Genomic DNA, 6000 nt, shown 5'->3' with positions numbered 1-6000 from the left:
TTTATTCCTTCGCTGAAAATATGATTTATTTTGTAACGCATAAAGGTTACTATATGCACGTGTTGATTATCCAAAATGGCTGCCTGTGAATGTTCCTAGTATATAGTGACATTTTATTAATGTGAAATCTATTATGTATCCGTTAATTATTTGTGACTTTATTTTAATAGTTGACGTATAATTGCAGTGGGAATAATATTATTTTGCATTTATTTAATGTGTGTAATTATTGCATGTATTCCGATGCGCACGTGTAAGAGCTATCATAACAATCCAAGATGGCCGCTCGTGAATGTCTCTAGTAAAAGTGTAGTGACGCGTCCTTAATTTGTTTGATACTGAAATAATTATTCGTCCGTCGCTTATTTTCCTCTATTTTAGCGCAGTTAGAATTTTTAAATGACAATAATATTGTTTGTGTAATCATTATAATGTGTATATATACTATGTGTTACTTTAATATAATAACATGTGGATTGTGTTATTGTTAATTTTTATAGTTTATCGATAGCACTGTTTTATTGGTGTGTTTTGAGTAGTTTATTTTTATAGAGTTTTCGCTTAATTAATTTGATAGTAATATGTGCATAGTTTGTTATTACCAGTTCTACTGCGTAACATAACCTTATTTCTTTACGCCAGACTTAATACAATTATGCTATATTAACTTAGTACAATATAATAATTTTTTATCTTAATCGCATTTGTCGTTAATACTCAGTTAATCAGTTTTGATTAATTCATAACCTATTCCTATATTGGCTATTTTCTGTTTCTTTGTTATGAAGTTGTCGTTACCTTGTGCGTGTAATTTGCAGCCTTTACATAGAATTTAGGAGCTAATCTTATACATTGCTAGTTAAAATCTTTATTGTTTATAGGTTCTACAATTCTAATCCTTCATCGCTGAGTCCGTTACTTGGAACGGTTACATGGTGCGCGTTTGGTATCTTCTGGTTCTTCGTTACATGTCTAACACTTATCAAGACTACTTCTACTTATCCTAGAATTGTAAGTATATATATATATATATATATATATATATATATATATGTCGGAGATGGAAGGACACCGGACCTTCCCCTGGAACTCCGGGAAAATCCGTAAAATCGTAATTAAAGTTTACAGTTGTAATTAAACAATTAATTAAACAATTTGCCGTCATTCTGCCCAATTGTACTTGTTTGCGATTTGTGATAATAAACTTGGGCTCAAGGCGACCATCAGTCGCCGAACGTAGCCGTGGTCAACGGGACCGGCGCTCCGTCTAGCAAAGGTGCGGAGCGGTGTTATGACCCTCATTAAAGGAACTACCCATAGAGGTATCGGACAGTAAAACATACTAACGGTTCCTTAGGACAATGAATACCTGATGTTGAGGCACGTACACAGCACAAGTCTGGTTAGCCCGAGGACCCGCTATAAAACCTGGGTTTTTCGGCAATTAAGATGTGTGCAAACGGACAGGCAGCTTTTGTCTCAAATCGACCAATCAACAGCGACGTCGATCCGAGGATCTTGTACTTAAACACCCCACCATAGTTGGCCTCGGTAGCGTCATTGGGACGAAAATTCATTCTTTCTCGAGATTTCATCGGTGAAGGGAGTAGTACACGTTTGAGTTAGAGCAAGTATACCTACCCTCCCGTTGACCGTGGATTCGTTATCGAACCTAAGACCATTATCACTAGTGTCACGAGTGCCTAATGTTGATTGTCGAATCGGTAGTGTTCATACTCGTTGTATCAGGCCGTATCTTCGTTATAACACAACGCTGGCCAACTCCAAGAGAGGTCTATCAAACGCCCGCAACCCTGTACCTGACTCTTCTCTGACATATTTTTATATATATATATATATATATATATATATAATACACTATATTTTGTAAATATCTGTATAGTAAAATAGTCTGTCCACTATCTTGTTTGCTAAGACCACTTCGTCAACGTTGGATTATTTGTTATGGTGTCACAAATTTTTCCTTGATTTTCCAGTTGCCACCTTGACTGTTTCGGTAGTATCTGGTTCAGTATTCCATAAGTATTCACTTAAGTTTGGTAGTAGGCTTCTTGCAACTGCATCGGCTTTAATGTATATATTCCGATGTGAGTAACGAGCTTCTTATTATTATCAATTTATATTCCAAGATGGTTTACAATATTCTTCCCCTTTTTTTAGACTATGATTGGTTACCTCGGTATTTATTACCTTCGATATCTTCATACTGTCGTATATTATGTTTTGCAAAGTTGGATCCGTAGCCAATTCTCGTGGAGTTCCTGCATGCACACTTCCTTCTACGATGATTGGTTGCATACAAACCTCGTTAACTTATAAGATACCTTTTCTTGTTTGCTAAGACCATTCCGTCGGTATTGAATCGTTTGTTATAATGTCACTAATTTTTGACTTTCCAATTTTCCCACGTCTTCTTGATCATTCCAGTAATATCAACTTCGATTCTTCGTACACATTTACTCCAATTAGGTAGTTCGTTTCTTATCACTGCGTTGACCCTTGTATAAACTTCTTCGATGTGAGTAGTAAATTATCGTTGTCACTCACTTAACCTATCTTAGTTATTTCTTAACTCTTCCTGCGCTTATTAATTGATTTTATTTCTTCTTATTGAAGACCGCTGTGTCAACGCTGAGTTATTTCGTTATAATGTCATTAATTTTCTTGATTTTTTCGGTTTTATTTCCCATTAGCGAACTGTAAGTCTGTTGTCGAGCATCAATTATTGATTGTTATCGTGCTTCGTTTAGTTTAATTGAAATATTATTGCAAGTCTTTAATAGTATTATTCTCTTCCATATATATTAAGGCAATTGAGGTTAGTTCATTCATTCGTTTCTGCTGACAGTCGTATACTATGTTCTACGGAGTGGGTCCACAACTTGTTTCTGCGAAATTCCTGCATGTACGCTTCCTTTTACGATGTGCACTAGGTGCTTTCAACTTTCACTGCTTTTAATTATTTTATTGAATTAACATGTTGTGTATTTAAATGATGGTTAGAACACAAACATAGTAATTTTCCTTTTTCTTTTACGTTTCTACTATCTGCATGATTTGATAAGCAGTGTCACACTTCCTTTGGTTTAGGCACAATATTGTTATAAACATTTAGTAGTATTATGTTTTGTATCGAAACAATTAAAGTTAATTCCTACATTTGTTTCAGCTGGCTGTCGTAGATTATGTTCTACGAATATGGACACATAACCTGTCTTCGCATATACACTTCCTTCTACGATGAGTAATTGTTCACGAGGTATTTTCCACTTCCACTGTTTTGTAATTATTTTATTGAATTACACATTTTATATTTAAGTAATAGTTAGAGCACTCATAGTAATTTTCCTTTTTCCTTTTAGGTTACCACTATCTGCGGTATTTGACAAGCAGTGTTGTTCCATATATTACTGTACTCCGTTGTCTCTTAAAATCGTTCTTGTGGTCTGTTTCGATTGTGTTAGTTTTAACTTGTTCGAGTGTATTGTTCGTGGAATCCCTTTTACCTCGATCTTGACGTTTCGTGTGTGAATTTTGACAATAGTGCCTGGTTTATTGAAGTGTGTTAATATGCCTAGGTGTTTTATATATTTTATATCTAGTTGTATATAAGATATATTTTGTTTATTGTGGTTTTGTATATCCATATTTACTGTATATTAAATTGCTTGATATTTCCTGTTTGTTATAAAGGTGTGTATTCCTATCGTTCCATTCCTTTTTCCTTTCCTTTGAATTATTCATGAAGTTATTACGAGATTTGATTAAATTGTCGAATTGTAGGTTATCCTGATTGAATATAGTATTATGTCGTGATTTATTAATTAATTTGCGAGTCACGTTTGGATAATTGTTTCTTCATAGTTTATCCTTAGTCGAATTATGAAATTATAGGTTATGTTGTACTCTTTATATTTACTATTTCGTTAGAGTACCTATTTTAACTTTATTATCTCTTATTTGCCCTCGTATACTAATTCTCTATATATGACTACATTTAATTAAACTTTTATTTAAACAATTTCCATTTTCGTTGTATCATGTGTTCGTTTTGGATATTCGAATTGTCGCTCGCATTATTTGTATATTGCGGTTTTCCGTTTTTCGGTAGGGCACGTGCGTAGCGCGGGACGTGACACGTTGCTATTTCGTTCCCGTTTGAGATATTTCGTCGTTTAAACGCTACTGTCACTCCATTTTGGACGCCGAATAACGTGCACGCCTGTTTCATCCTCGAAACAAGCCCAATTATGCGCAAACTGCCATGTTTCATTGATATTACCATATGAAATGCTGCTATTTCGTACCCGTTTGAAATATTTCGACGTTTAAGCGCTACTGTCACTCCATTTTGGACGCCGAATAACGTGCAGGCCTGTTTCATTCTCGAAACAAGCCCAATCGTGCGCAAAATGCCATCATTGAACAAGTTTTACCTGCGAAGCGCTGCTATTTCGTTCCCGTTTGAGATATTTCTACGTTTAAGCGCCCTTTCCACTCTATATTACACGGCGAATGCAGTGCGAGCCTGTTTCGGCGTCGAAGCAAGCACAGCAGCTCGTAAATCGCACCTTGTCATCGATTTTGACGAAAATTAGTCGTCATTTCCTTCCGATTGGAGATATTTCGACGTTTAGGCGCTCATTTCACTCCATTTACCACGTCAAATGTAATGCACGGCCGCATCTGCGTCGAAACAAGCCCAACAGCTCATAAATCGCGATGGTTTTGTCGATTCTGACGAAAACTAGCCGCCATTCCATTCCCATCTCCTCCCCGTTGGTGATATTTCGACGTTTAGGCGCTCATTTTTCTCCATTTACACTTGAAGTGTAATGCAGGTCCGTTTCTGTGTCGAAACAAGCCCAACAGCTCGCAAATCGCGATGATTTCGTCGATTTTGACGAAAGCTAGCCGTCATTGCCTTCCCGTTGGAGATATTTCGACGTTTCGGCGCTCATTTCACTCCATTTTTCACGCCAAATGTACTGCACGCCCGTTTGTGCGTAGAAACAAGCCCATGTAACGTTCTTGTTTGTTTCAAATCGATTTTAAACCGTTGAATTTGCAAAAATTTTTTTTTGTTTATGGTGATTTAATTTAATTGGATTTGATTTAATTTGAATTTAGGAGGAAGAGAAAATTTAAATGATATGATTGTATTTAAGATATTGATTTGAGATTTCCGATTGAGATCTATTTCTAAAGTTTAAAAAATTCTTTTTTATCGAAACTTTCGATTTACACGGTAGTTGCTGCCACCAGAAATAGTCTAAGGACTATTTCGATTAGAGAAATTTCTTTAGATATTTTATTAATGAATTAATTGCTCGTGGGTAGCGTTAACTAATATTCAGGCTACTGATAGATAAATTCCACATTTTCGGCTAACCTGCTATGTGCAGGGATACTGGCACGGGAGAGGATTAAAGCTGGGTAAGATAAATATTTGTGCTCGTTGCACGGATTTTATTTGAATGTTGAATTATTTAGATTGTTACGTATATATGTATATATGTATATGTATGTCGGAGAGGTGACGGCCATAGGGTTGTGGGCGTTTGATATATCTTCATTGGAACTGGCCATCGTCGCGGTATAACAAAGGGACGGTTTGCTAACACGAGTATGGATAGTACAGGCTTGACAATCAACCGTGGCGGTTGGACACTCGCGATACTAGTGATTTTGGTCTTAGGTTCAATAACGAATCCGCGGACAACGGGATGATAGATCTACTTGCGCGATACACTAACTCAAGCGTGTAACACTCACGAACCGTAAGGCGTTACTCCTCGTCGATGAGATTGCAAAAAGGGAATGCATCTCCGTCCCGATGATGCCACCGAGGAAAACTATGATGGAGTGTGTCTAAGGACGCGAGATCATCGGATTCGTCGAGGACAACCTTCGTTCAGAAAGTAAGGGAAATTGGCGTTGCTGCTAATTGGTCAATCTCCATATCGGTGGTTAGAAAAA

At 36.6% G+C, this 6000-nt stretch overlaps 1 long non-coding RNA gene across 1 annotated transcript; it reads left to right on the top strand.

The window, feature by feature from the left end:
• The first annotated feature begins 722 nt into the window (after window positions 1–722).
• Window positions 723–3656, top strand: LOC117157498 (uncharacterized). The gene is made up of 3 exons (XR_013058752.1): window positions 723–1011; window positions 3191–3280; window positions 3384–3656. It is a non-coding gene; the product is annotated as an uncharacterized LOC117157498 (long non-coding RNA).
• The last annotated feature ends 2344 nt before the right edge of the window (window positions 3657–6000 follow it).

Source organism: Bombus vancouverensis, chromosome 7, assembly GCF_051014615.1.
Source record: "Bombus vancouverensis nearcticus chromosome 7, iyBomVanc1_principal, whole genome shotgun sequence".
Taxonomy (NCBI): Eukaryota; Metazoa; Arthropoda; class Insecta; order Hymenoptera; family Apidae; genus Bombus; species Bombus vancouverensis.
Note: the sequence above shows the minus strand (reverse complement) of the source record. Positions and strands in the feature narration are given on the sequence as shown.